Source organism: Canis lupus, chromosome X (genome assembly GCF_011100685.1).
Source record: "Canis lupus familiaris isolate Mischka breed German Shepherd chromosome X, alternate assembly UU_Cfam_GSD_1.0, whole genome shotgun sequence".
Lineage (NCBI taxonomy): Eukaryota > Metazoa > Chordata > Mammalia > Carnivora > Canidae > Canis > Canis lupus.
In genome coordinates this window covers 1,073,283-1,087,248 of record NC_049260.1, presented here as the reverse complement: position 1 = coordinate 1,087,248, position 13,966 = coordinate 1,073,283, and the positions used below count along the sequence as shown (strand labels likewise).

Genomic DNA, 13,966 nt, shown 5'->3' with positions numbered 1-13,966 from the left:
AAATAAATAAAATCCTAAAAAAAAAAAAAAAGAAAAGAAATAAAAGAAAATAGTTTTGACTCAAGGAACCACCCCTCGAGGTTCTCTGTACCAGACTTTGAGAACTGCTGTTAGAACACTTCAGAATTGTAGCTCGGGGCAGGAAAACCCCTCCATTAGACTCTCTACCTTGACCAGGACATAAAGCCTTTGTCTTCTCTTTCTGGAAACATGAGGGAGATGTTAAAAATGAGGTTTAATTTTGATCAGTTCACCAGCTGCCCTCTGGGGAAAAGGTGGCTCCAGGGATCCCGTTACTTCTCTGCATTGCTGCCTCCCTGGAGACCATAGTCAGATGATATCCTGCCGTCCCATCAGTGCTGTGATGCTTTTAATAAGATGCTTTACAGATCGGCTTCTCCAGCACATTCAATTTGTTTCAGCAGGACTAGTGGGTCAAATAACCTCATCTTCCCTGTGACCAAAAATAAAACTCCTATTAAGACATTTGTGCATGACAGATTGAAGAAGACAAAGGAGGGAATAGGGATATTAAGGATTCAAATTATATAGCAGAAGTGAAATGTAATGGCTGTATAATCAAATCCATATCCATAAAATACATATTATGTTTTTTTCAGACCATATATTAGCTCAAAAGCAAAACATCATTAATCCAAACAGTGTAAATATGATTAACCATATTTTGGGCCATAATGTCATGAAGTTAGAGTTTAATCACAAGGTATTAACAAACAAAACTACTACAGGACTGGAATTTTTTAAAGTCTCTTTTAAAGGCCTTTGGGCCAGGGGAAGGAAATGGAAATAAATACCATTTCATAAATTTGGGGATGGGGCAAAAGTTACTCCCATTGGAGCCTGAAGGGGATTGACTGTTTTGGCATGATTTTAGTTTTTATGTAATGAATGAAGCACCAGACTGAGGAATTTTTAAAGCAGAACAAATCTCAGGAAAGGAAGAAAATGAGTTTTTTTCATGATTAAAAGAGGAGTTTAGTACATGAGTATGTAGACGAAGAGCAGAAATGATAAATCGTTTGTTGGGAATATAAAATCCTACCTTGGTGTCAAAGCCGACAGGGGCCTGACATGGATGCAAGCTACTTGTCTGACCTCCAACTCCACCAGCATTTGGTTTTGTCTCTTTATTTCCGACACTTGGATCTCCTTTCTCTGCAGGGATCACAATCCACCTCAGGACCTTTGCACTGGCTGATCCCCCTGCTAGGACTTACAACGCCCAGAGATGAGCATCACTGGCTGCTTCTGCCCTCTCTGGTCTGTGTTCAAATGTTACCTTGTCATAGACTCTTTATCACTTTTAAGTCTTCATCCTGTTTACCAGGATTCCATAGCACCTATCGCGACATATTATACATTTCCTGCACTCGTACAGACACACATGTATTTTCCATGCTTGCCCCCCGAGACACTCCCGCAGGTGCATTGCTGTCAGTATCCACTCGGTGGACGCTATTGCAGCCATTGCTTTATGTCCACCTTCTAGAACACTGCATGGTCCAAAAGAGATGCCCAGTAAATATTTTTAAGAAGTGTGTGCGATAGAGCAGACACTTAGTTTTCTGAAAACAAACAAAAAAATGTCGCATAAACCACTGGAAAGCAACTTGAAAAGAAAGACAGGGTGCACGTGCCCCAAACAGACTTGGAAATGGTGCGTTAATCGTGAAAATCAATGCGATTGGCAGCGGTCTATGCAAATGCCCCTGGAAAGCAGAATTAAACGGACAATTGCAGGAAGAGCATGCGCTGCCAAAATTTAGTAAAACAAAGCAAAGGTCAATAAACCCGTCTCAGTGATGAAATAAATTTGGAAAGATTTACCTCTGCATAAAAACGCTCCAGCTCATAGAGTTCCTAACTCAGTTCTCTGAAACCTCCAAGGATCCCTCAAGGTATGGATATTATTCAGAGCTTGGGGCGAGGAGAAGTGCTTGCAAATGATTTGCGAGAGTTTCCAAAGAATGATTTAAAATTCTATTTAAAACGCACAGGGAAAGAGTTCTTGAAACTTATAGGAATATCACTGCCAAGAATATGAACATGGAGGGGCTTCCACGTGGTTCAATTAAGCATCTGAGTCTTGACCTCAGCTCAGGTCTTGGTGTCAGGGTTGTGAGTTCAAGCCCCCATGTGGAGCTGACTTAAAAAAATATTTTTTTTCTAAAAAAAAAAAACAGAATATGAACATTGATTAAGCAAATAGCATTAGTCAATACATCACAAGAATGGTGCATGTGAGAAAGTGAGGTGGATTTTAGGAATTTCAAATGCATGGCTGGTCAGTTATATGAACAGAGAGACAGGAAGTGAAAAGGATCTGCGTTCCCATAGCCAGTGACGCCAAGACCCCAAAGACAGGTGTCCCCGAAGATGCACACGAATCTGGACTTCTAATCAATATGCAGGGCCTGTTGTTTGGGTTCTGGGCTTTTGGGGGTTTTGTTATCAAAAAAATTTGGGGGTGGAGGTAGAGTTAGTTTTCGCTATGATTGACACAAGAGCCATCTGAATGCGATGTATTTTCTGCGCCAGATCAGGAGAAAATTGTATATTCTGTGACTCACGCTACCAACCCCATACTTTGCACTGCAAGCGTGGCTAATTATTGGCTGCAGTATCTCTTCGGGTTAATTTATGCACGCCTATTTCTTGTTTCCGAGAAGCAAAAATAAGGCACAACACCGGGGCTGTGAAAACCTGTAATTTGAGCTGTCAGCATCGCCTCCCCACGGTTAGAAAGCTTGCAAGTTTAATCTCATCGTTCACGCAAATTTAGAGACTTAAGAGAAGGTATTTGGGTCTGAGCGCTCTCGGTGACAGACGTGTGAGGAGTGGCCGAGAACAGACTCCCCGCGGGGATCTGCGGGTTTTCCCAAGTTGCTATGAAAGTCTCACCTCCCAGAAACCGTAATCGTCTCCCTGTGCCTGCATCGACCCCATAAAACGTGGTTAACCGGGTTCCTCTTGGAGATAATCCCTTTGCTTTATTTTAGGGGGAGTTGTCCGCATTGTGGCTTTCCAGCAAAGATGGGATTTGCTCAGATGGGATTTTGCCGGTTTTGCCCAAACTCCCATTTGCTTTGTCTCCAAGGGTCAGATCCCACGTCGAGAGCTCTGCTCGCTCTCCTCGGAAGTAGTGATTCATCCGTTCCTTTATTCCTTGCAACCTTGAGTAGAGCTGGAAATGTCAGTGGCAGGTCTTGACTCGTCTCCGGTGAACTGAACAGAAGGGAACGCGTTTTCCACTCGGCTTGTTTTTGATGGAAATGAGCAGAGCATGACCGCAGGAGGTGGGAAGGGGGCAGGTACAGCTTCTCAAGAGGGACAAGTCCTCAGGCAATGCCCGCATCAACCCCTCACTTTTCAGTTCCCCTCGGAGAAGGAAAGACGCACGGGTGTTTTCTGGACAGGAACGCGTCGCTATGGTAGCAGGGACGGCCAGGCGGTGGCTGACCTGACCGTCCTCCTGCGGGGCACGGTCCAGTGGGAGCCTCCCAATGAGGAATGAAATAATAGGAACGGGCACAAGAAGTGGAAGGGCAGCTCACCCCTGTCTCCCCAGAGCAAGGTCCCTCTGGAAAGTGAGCATCTTTGCTAATGTGTCTTGACGTGGGTCCCGCGCTAAATCCCGCCGCACCCGGAAATGCTGCAAAGAGAAACATCCAACTGTGACAATTCAAGAGTGCAGTGGATCGGGGAGATATACAAGAAAAGAACACAGAACGGCGGTTTTGAGCTTGCGCTGTCACCGGTTAACGATTAGGATATTCCCAGTCTTGAGTCTTCCCATCATATACAAGGAAGTGCTACGTGATTCGCCTTCATGTAGGATTTTTCTCGTTCTACTACATGGTGCCTTTCAAATGTCCCAAGTCATCGTATGTGCCGTTGGCAGGAAGACGCCACCGGCGTTTCTCGACATGTGTCATCACGATTGCGTTCCTGTGTCACAAACTCGAATCGTGTAAGGATATTTATTTCATCTTCAGGTCGCGTTGGGGAAATCAGACTGTCGTGAATTCACAGGTTGACAAGATCGTTGGGATGCGAGCACCTGTACCAACCCAAGGTCGGAAATGACTCCCATCACATTGATCTAAAATGGAGGAATGCCTTGCGTGATCCTGTCGGGGCTGTGAACTCCGTTAACAGGGATAGAACTTATGTCTTTCTCCGCCTGTCATAATATGTGTCCAGTGCCACAGGATCGATACGTATCTGTTGAACAATTGATCAATTGATGAATGACTGTGACATTCATGAACAGACCGTGGTGTTCTCTTCTCAGTTTTATGAATCAATGAGGGATTGTTTCAAGTCTCAGTTTTTTGGGGCACCTGGGTGGCTCAGTGCTTGACCATCTGCCTTTGGCTCAGGGCGTGACCCCAGGGTCCTGGGATCGAGTCCCACCTCGGGCTCCCCGCAGGGAGCCTGCTTCTCTCTCTGCCTGTGTCTCTGCCTCTCTCTGGGTCTCTCATGAGTAAATAAAATCTTTTTAAAAAATAATGTTTTTTATATAGTTTTCTGATTTGGCCCCTAATAAAATTTGAGACTTAGACCTGATAGGAAGCGAGGTATCTGAATATACAGAATAGCAGGTGGGTCTTTGTTTCTTTTTTTGCTCTTTTGTTTCATTCTCAATGACCTGATAGGAACCTGGTGTATGTGAATATAAAGAATAGCAGGTGGTGGTTTGTTTGTTTTTTGCTCTTTTGTTTTGTTCTCAGTGACCTCCGAGGCTGAGGCTGAGCACATCTTTGTCTGGGGTGAGTGACCTTTATCTATTCAAACAATGCTTCCGTCTAGACTGGCTCCCACAGCGGCAGTGGGTTGACCTGTCCGTGCCTCCGCTGACCCGCATTTTCCCCACTGCTGAATATCAATGTCCCTGCAGGCTTCCAAGACCCTGAACTGAAACACTCCTTTTATCCCTCTATTTTGAACACATTGCTGTGTATTGACCAGGATTCAGAATTTTGCAGAAAGCAGGGGGTGGTGGTGGTATTGCACAATTTATCAAGGCACATGTAGATATTTTTAAAAAATCCACTTAGTTCACAAAAATGGAAGTGTTAGAAAGCAGTGGGAAATCCAGTTGCTCAGCTAGGAAAAGGGCCTCAGAGCGGAGGGTCTTAGGAATCCCACAGAGCAGGTAAGAAACTGAGGCAGGGCTCGGTCCTCAAGCAACGGGGACCAGCCCAGGTGAGCAGGTGGAAAAGGTGATGACAGGACACAGGAGATGGAGGGAAAGATGGACCCGGGAAAATCAGAAGACGACTTCTGAAGTTTCTTGCCTGGTGCACTGGGAAAAATAATGGCGTTGTTAACAGGGAGCCGGGATGCAGGTGTGATAGGGATGAAAGAGGGAGTTTTGGCAGTGCTCATGTTTGCTTTTTTTGTGAAAATATGCAACACGTCCTGTATCGGGTGGGAGACAGTCACTTGGCCAAGCCCACTCCCCACTGTGTGTGTCACCACTATGCAGTGGACCCTTGCATGATCCAGGGGAGACCCTAGCAGCATAAAGGGTCTCCAGGAGGGCTCTGGCCATATGGCCGGACCCCATTCTGAGTGCCCCATGCCCATGTCAAAGGAGGGGAAACAGATGTTTAATGTTTGCAGCAGAGGGAACGATGGCCTCCCAACACACAGATGCATATCCGGACCTTCAGGAACCAGGGAATGGGGTCTTCTCTGGGAATATGGTCTTTGCAGATGGGATGAAGTGAAAGATCTTGAGATGAGCTCATCCTGGACGAGGTGGCCCTACGTCCAACGACAGGGGTCCTCCTGAGAGACAGAAGAGGACATGCAGATGCAGAGGAGGAGCCCTGTGAGGATGGAGGTGGAGATGGGATCGATGCGGCCACCAGACTGGGAACATCTGGGGCCCCAGACACTGGAAGAGGCAGGAAGGACCCTCCTTGGAGCCTCTGGACCTCAGCGGTCCTCCCAACTTGGAGCTCAGACTTCTGGTCTCCAGAGCTGGGGGAGGGGATGCACTTCTGTATTTTAAACACCAAGTTTGAGGTACTTGGTTGAAGCCACCCCAGGACATGCCTACAGATATCACCGCTGGTTTGGAGAATGATGAAATTTTGAGAAAGTCAAGACACCTAAGAGAAACATCCTAGGACAGTTAGAGAAAGCAAAGAAGTCCGTGCAGGAAATGTAGTTTTGGAGCACCCGTTAGGCCCTATGAAAGGTGGTATTTTGAGGAGCGGAGGGACTTTTTGGAGGCGGGAAGAGAAGAAATGAAGACAAATGAAACCCCCCGCAGCGCACCCCCTTGAAGGAGCAGCAGAACCAGTCATTCAAAACTGAAAGACAAAGATCAGTTGGAGATACTAGGACAAGCTTTACGAATCACACGGGTAATAAGCCCAAATTTTCCTGAGAGGGAGGAAATCCTGTCTGCAGAGCCCCCTCTGGTGGCCGGGAGGACTCACTTATGGTCTTTGTGCAGTGACACCAACTCAAAAAACGTGGAAAATTCGTGAAAACCTGAAACGTGGGCAGCCCTGGTGGCTCAGCAGTTTAGCACCGCCTTCAGCCCAGGTCATGATCCTGGAGACCCAGGATCCAGTCCCATGTCGGGCTCCCTGCGTGGGGCCTGCTTCTCCCTCTGCCTGTGTCTCTGCCTCTTTCTCTCTCTCTCTCTCTCTGTGTCTGTCATAAATAAATAAACAAAATCTTAAAAAAGAAAAGAACACCTGAAATGTAAGAATGGGGGAGGCTTTGAGAGCATTTGCAGGGCCCTCTGACTTCCAGATGAGGAATGGGAAGCCCCTTGGTTACTGTGCTGACCCCCGGGGGGCCATGTCCCTGCTAGGCCACCCCCTTCCGCCTCCCATCCCCACACCAACCTGCAACGTTTGCATCCCTCTGCTCTGACGGGCCCAACACACCCCGACTGAGGGTGGACACCTGTGAAGTGCATCATCGATCCCAGAAAAAGAGGCTTTTCTATCCTTTAGAGCAGAGTTCTACTCGGCATGAAATGTATAAAATTCCCATTTGCATACACAATAAACCCCAATATTAAAGGGATGGGTTCTGGCTTCCAGGAAGACCACTTACAACCTGACTCTCTCCTAGGTCAATGAGTCGGGACAGACAGTCTCCCAAGGACACGGTTTCCTTGCAGAATAATGGAAATTTAGGCACCAGACAGAAAGTCAAGACGGGGACTTCTGGTCTACCCGGGAGACTAAGGTAACGTTTTATATTCTTTTTTTTTTTTTTTTTAGTTTTTATTTATATTCCAGATAGTTAACATACACTGAAATATTATCTTCAGATGTTCCATATAGTGGTTCCACAATTCTGTATATTACTTGGTGCTCATCACGACATCACCTGTTTCCCCCATCCCCCCATCCACCTCCCCTCCCCACCAGCGTGTTCCCCAGAGTCAAGAGTCCATTTCTTGGTTTGCCTCTTTTTCTTCTTCGTTCGTCTGTTTTGTTTCTTAAATTCCACATATGCGTGAAATCACATTGTCTTTCTCTTATTTCACCCAGCGTCATACCCTCTAGTTCCGTCCGCGTCATTGCAAATGGGAAGATTTCATCCTTTCCGATGACTGAGTAATTTTTCGTTGTCTGTATCTCCCACATCTTCTTTATCCATTCATCTCTTGATGGACATCTGGGCTCTTCCCATAGTTTGGCTACTGTGGACATGGCTGCTGTGAACACTGGGGTGCAGGTGCCCCTTCAGATCACTGTGTTTATATCTTTGGGGTAAATACCCAGTAATGCAATTTCTGGGTTGTAGGGTAGCTCTATTTTTAAGTTTTTTTTTTTAGGAATCTCCACACCGTTCTCCAGAGGGGCTCCACCAGTGCGCATTCCCACCAACAGTGCAAGACGGTCCCCCTCTCTCCGCATCCTCGCCAACACCTGTTGTGTCATGAGTTGTTGATTTTAGCCATTCTGACAAACAGCAGGGAGGCGGGATCTCACTGTGGTCTTGATTTGTATTTCCCCGATGATCCGTATTTAGTTTTTCCTTATAATCAGCCGATATGTCAATACATATCATGAACGGTCCTGGAGATGTATTTATTAGTGTTTTATCACCAGCATTGTTGGAACCTGATCTTAACCTTCACTGTTGGAAACTTCCATCCTTCCATTCATCTCGTGTGTCCCTGGTGGCCGAGGACCCGGCAGGCTAGGGACCAGGAAGGGACCAGAGTGAAAAGATGCACATTGTCATCTGGAAGGTCTGGAGACCCAGGGGTGAGCCCTGCCTCCCCCCGTGCACTGCCCGGGGCTGGCTCTGCCTCCATTACTTTGTTTGCTTCACGCCTCCTCAGCCTCTCATGACTCACTTAGCTATTCCCCAGATTTTCTTTTCTGGACAGCAGGGGTCGGACATCTATGGGCCCCATCCCTATAAACAATGTGGAGCTCAAAAGACAACGCCGCACTTAATAGTCCTGCTGGTTTTAATAATGACTCCATCCTTGCGTTTTGATTACCACCAGATGGTCACAGGCCGTGAGGCAAGGCCGGCTGAAAACCACAATAAATCCATGTGAGCAATGGGGTAGAGAGACACCGGGCTGTTACACCAGGGAAAACAAGAGGCCAGCCTGGGGTCTGCATCTCATGGGCCCTACGTTGTTTGTCTGGCACTCGTGTCCTCGTGTCCAGCTACCTCAACCATCCAGTGCTGCTCTGCCTCTCGTCCCGCAGCACGACGCGCTGACTTTGTTCATCCTACTCCCTTGGTGGAGAAGTGCCTTTCATCTGCTCGTCAACTACCCTGGTTCTTCATACACCTCCCACCCTGCCGCGGGTTGAGCCGTGTCCCTCTGTCTTGCGAAAGTAATGCTGAAGTCCTAGCCCCCAGGATCTGTGAATGTGACCCTATTTAGAAATAGGGTCTTTGCACGGGATCGCGTGGAGGTGAGACCACGAGGGTGGGCTCAAGTCCAGTATGGCAGGTGTCCCCATAAGAGAAGAGACAGAGGTAGAGATAGACGCCCACGGAGGAGACATCCCAGTGAATGCACAGATGCGCAGGCAACGTGAGGCAGACCTGGGGGCGCAGATGCGGTGTTGCATCCCGCCCCCCAAGCTGAGGGCCGCCAGCAATGACTGGCAAACACTACAAGCTGCGGAGATGCATGGAACACGCCCCCTGAGCCTCCAGGAGGAATCACCCCTGCCCACACCTGGCCTGCAGATCTCCAGCTTCCAGAACAGGGACAGGACATGTCCGTTGTCCTGTGCCCTCTGCTCTGTGGCACCTGGTACGGCAGGCAGCCATGGGGAGGTCACTCAACACCCTGACATGGATGCCACCGCTCCGTGAAGCCTTCTCCGACATGGCTGGTGGAGTTGGCTATGTCTCCATGGGTCTTCCCACATTGTTCAGACCGTATTTCCCTGGAGCCAAACCACTTGTACGAGCAAGGCAGCCAAAACTAGCGAGCTCCATGGGGGTCCATCATGGCGGTGGTGCTTACTCATCCGTCTTCCCAGAGGGGCCGAGCTGTCCATCACTGCGGCCGATGGCTGCCTAGTCGCATGGTGTGTCACTCTAACGGACTCTTTTTAACTACACACGTGGTCTAGTTCCATCTTTTCCTGAAACGAGCACCTCACCTTGTGGCCCATCCCTTGCACACGTGCCTCTTACACTGGCTCCTGCTTCCACGGGACGTGGCATGCATCCAGATGAACCATGTCGCCATCACTAAAGAGAGCACCGGCCCGTCTCCTTCACTCCCTGTGGCATTGGTGACACTCCAAGGGGACTCCATGCTAAGCAAAGAGCCCGACACAGGGCTCGATGTCACGACCCTGAGAGCGTGACCTGAGCTGAAATAAACCACGAGTCGGGCGCTTAACCGACTGAGCCCCCCCAGACGCCCTGTGTTGGTGATTCTTACTTTAACATTCAGTCTTTCACATCCTCGGTTGCTGATGCTCATCCACCCACGCTGGCCATGCTGTTTTTTCTTCTCTTTTTTCTATCTTGGTGTGAAATTTGCATTAACATGAACAAACTCAAAGTGTGCGGTTCAGTGGCGTTGAGCACGTGCGCCGTGTTGTGCAAGCACCACCTGTTGTGCCAGAGCATCGCCCCAGATGGAAAAACCCTGCAGCCGCATCAAGCAGCCCTCCCCAACCGACTTCCTCCCACCCCTGCGTGCCAGTACTCCCTTTTTCCTCTCTGTGGATTTCCTTATCCTAAGCACTGTGTGTGAGTGGAACCATACGATGTGCGGTCTTCTGTGTCTGGCTGCTTTTATTTCACGCTTTCAAGGTGCATCCACATTGTAGCATGTGCCAGGGTGCCATTCCCTCTTCACGCCTGAGTAATAGTTCACTGTGCGGATGGACCCCGTTCTGTTCATGTCTTCGTCCATCCGTGGACAGTTGGGTTATCTCCACCTTTTGGCTGTCGTGAATAATCCTGCTATGAACATGGATGTGCTAGCTTAGATTCAACATCTGTTCCCAATTGCGGGGCTATGTATTAGAAGTGGGGATAGCTGGGTCATAGGGTAACTCTACGTTTTAACAGTTTTGGTGCTGGCAAGTAGTTTTGATCACTTTTCCACTCCTGACACTCTGGTCCCAGGCTGCGGTCTGGTCCTATTGCCTTATCATTGGCCACATGCTCATATTCACAGTTGCCATTACCTCCCAAACCCCGTGTGTCTGTGCGATCCCAGGAACCCCTTGCACGCAAAGCCAACTGACCCTTTTGGGTCTTCTCCTGGCCCTGGAAGAGACATCGTACACACTCAGTTCCATAGTCTGCCTTGAGATGGTCATCTGCCTCACCTTCCAAATGTACTTCCTGCCTTGTGTTCCCGATCTTGGCTGATGGAATGCCTCACCCCCCGCCAAGTGCCTCATGGAGGGACTTGGAGGCCCCCCTTATGTGCATCACTAATTTCTTCTTACAAATTACAGCTTCTGCATCCCAAATGCATCTCAAGTCAACACATGTCTTCTAGCACGTCATCATGGTGCTGCTGTCTCAGTGACTACCTTTTCCATCTGTACCACCAACACCTTGGACCATTCAGTACCTTCCGAGGTGCTTCCCTGGTCCTGTGTCCTCCAAGCTTCCAGTTAAGGAGCCGTTCAGGGGCATCCTTCCAAAACCATATTCAAAACCCAGGTCTCCATGTTGGCCTCCCCAACGAGGCAGCTGATATGGCCGTCGTTATTCACACGCCTGCCTCTAGACCCTAGAACACAGTGTCGTGTAGGATGGGTGTTCCAACACATGTATGAGCACATGCACACTATTTATATGGCTCAAAAGGACGTCCGGCATCAAAGCAGCACTCACACCGCAGGGAGATGCATTCATCCTTCTTCAGAGAAGTTCAAACACCAACACACAATTCCAATTTATCTTCAACAAGCGCCCCGACCCACTTAGCTCCCGTTTTACTCTCGGCTTCGGCGTGAACAAAGTACGATCTACACATCCTCTCTTCTGTACAGTCAAGATGCGAATTTCTGATCTTCATTTCCTTTCTGACTTCTTTTTTCCCACATGTGGAATGTGTCTTTTAAATTAAGTTTTTTTTTTTATTTTAATGCCACCGTGGTTAGCATCCAGTGGGATATTAGTTTCGGGGGTACAGTCTCGTGACGGAACACTCTCATCCATCACCTGGTGCTCCTCACGATAAGCGTGTTCTCCATTCTGACTTTTTACACACATAGTGGCGCCATGTTATTCTGCTTTGGTGATGGCAAGTTTCGTGTATCATTTTCTTCACAAATCTTGGCAAACCCCTTTTTTAAATTTTTATTTATTTATTTGAGAGAGAGCGCACACAAGAGAGAGCACAAGCAGGGGGAGCGACAGGGGCAGAGGGAGATGCGGGCTCTCTGCTGAGCGGGGAGCCCAACTCAGGGCTCGATCCCAGGACACTGAGATCATGACCTGAGATGAAGGCAGACGTTTAACTGACTAAGATCCCAAGGGTGTGGGATCCTTGACACGATCACAGCCAGCAGGTGGCGTTCCTCAGTAATGGCGGTCATGGGTCATCAGTTGGGTCTTCATAGGTAAAGACGTGCCCCCAGCAAACCACTTTTATTTAAAATCTTGCCCCATCTGTCTGGACTCTTCATTCATTCATTCATTCATTCATTCATTCATTCATCAAAGTCAACTTTTACAAAGTGACCTTGGATAAGAATCGAAGTGCTTTCTTTGTGAAATGCTTTTGCTTGTTTTGCTTTTTTGGGTCGGAAATCTCACTTTGTCTCATTCGTAGGAAGATTTACATATTCTTGGTCTTCTTGTCCTTTGCTATCTCCCAAAGCCTTCAGTTCTTTGAGGGCAGAGACCGTGGATTGTTTGCTTCAAACACCCACACGGTGCTCGGAACCTAATGGTGATAATTGATATCAGAAAACATGGCAGCCAAACGCAGGAAGAGGGCGGGGCTGGCATGGCAGGGCTGTAATCATAACGCCACGGGCTTTAGTCATGATCCATGATGTCCTGGCTGTGCCCCTGGTTCTCCCCATTCTCCCAGGGGTCCTCATCTCCTCCCCGCCATAATGACCAAGCTATTTCCTGTTTGCATTTGCTGTTCAACGGGAGGACTGTTCCATCATCATCATCATCATCATCATCATCGCTGGCATTTCACACCCTTATCTGAAACACCCAGGAGCTACCCCTCCCATCTCAGCAAGATGTTATTTGTCACTTGCCAGTGGACAAAACGTGGCACCATGTCAGATTCCGGATCTAAGTCACTGCGAGTCCTTAGATTCTTGCTGAGGCCAATGGTTGGGGGCGGAGGAGATGCAGCCACATGGGTTTGTGTCAGCCACACTTTGCAGACTGCGGTGTTCTCTCCACCGCAAGGCAAGTATGGCGGAGGCCGGCAAGTATGGCGGCTCTGTCCACACTTTCTACCTGTTTCTCCAGAAATTTGTGTCCTGACAATACAGCTGTGCGTTTCACTTTTTTTTATTAAAGATTTTATTTATTTATTCATGAGAGACACACAGCGAGAGGCAGAGCCACAGGCAGAGGGAGAAGCAGGCTCCATGCAGGGAGCCCGACACGAGACTTGATCCCAAGACCCCGGGATCATGACCTGAGTTGAAGGTAGATGCTCAACCCCTGAGCCACCCAGGTGTCCTGCAGTTCACATTTTTTTAAGTGTATAATTTGAATTTTCGAAGGGGAAGCAAGAGGCAATGGGGATGGGCAGGACAGGAAGAACAGGATGAGATCGGATTCGTCAAAGAATTTGTTGGAGAGTGGGACCTGATGCTCATTTGTATACAAATATTGCATATTTGTATATAAATAGTATATATTTTATTATAGCTCAGACCTCAGTTGAGTGGGATCTTCTAAGCTCTGGGTTGTCCATCAAGACTCCCAATGTGTACGTATATGGCATATTATTGAGTCTTGAAAGAGAAGGAAGTCCCGCCATTTGCAACAACATGCATGGACCTGGAAGGCGTTATGCGAAGTGACATGAGTAATGCACAGTATCACTTGCACTCAGAATTTAAAATAACCAGACTCAGGGGACCAGAGGCTAGGATGGTTATCACCAGGAGCTGGGGAAGCAGGATGGAATGGGAATATGTTAGTCAAAAGGCGCAAACGTGGGCAGCCTGAGTGGCTCAGTGGTTTAGCACCACCTTCAGCCCAGGGAGTGATCCTGGAGACCTGGGATCGAGTCCCACATTGGGCTCCCTGCATGGAGCCTGCTTCTCCCTCTGCCTGTGTCTGTGTCTCTCTGTCTCTCTCTCTGTATCTCATGAATAAATAAATCAAATCTTTAAAAAAAGGTGCAAACGTTCAATGATAAGATGAGTAAGTTCCAAAGATCTAGCGTCCAACATGGCGAGTCAAGGTGACCATGGGTAGGTTGGTGCATGTGCCCCGTGTTGGACCCAAGGAAGCTACTATA

General features: G+C 48.1%; 1 long non-coding RNA gene across 2 annotated transcripts in view; it reads left to right on the top strand.

Annotated features, from left to right (window-relative positions):
• Window positions 1-1,180: 1,180 nt before the first annotated feature.
• LOC102156221 overlaps window positions 1,181-13,966 on the top strand; it is a 52,932-nt gene continuing 40,146 nt past the window's right edge. For both annotated transcript variants that reach the window (XR_005386051.1, XR_005386052.1), the window contains exons 1-2: window positions 1,181-1,281; window positions 7,126-7,242. This is a non-coding gene — a long non-coding RNA (uncharacterized LOC102156221). The remainder of the gene's footprint in view (window positions 1,282-7,125; window positions 7,243-13,966) is intronic.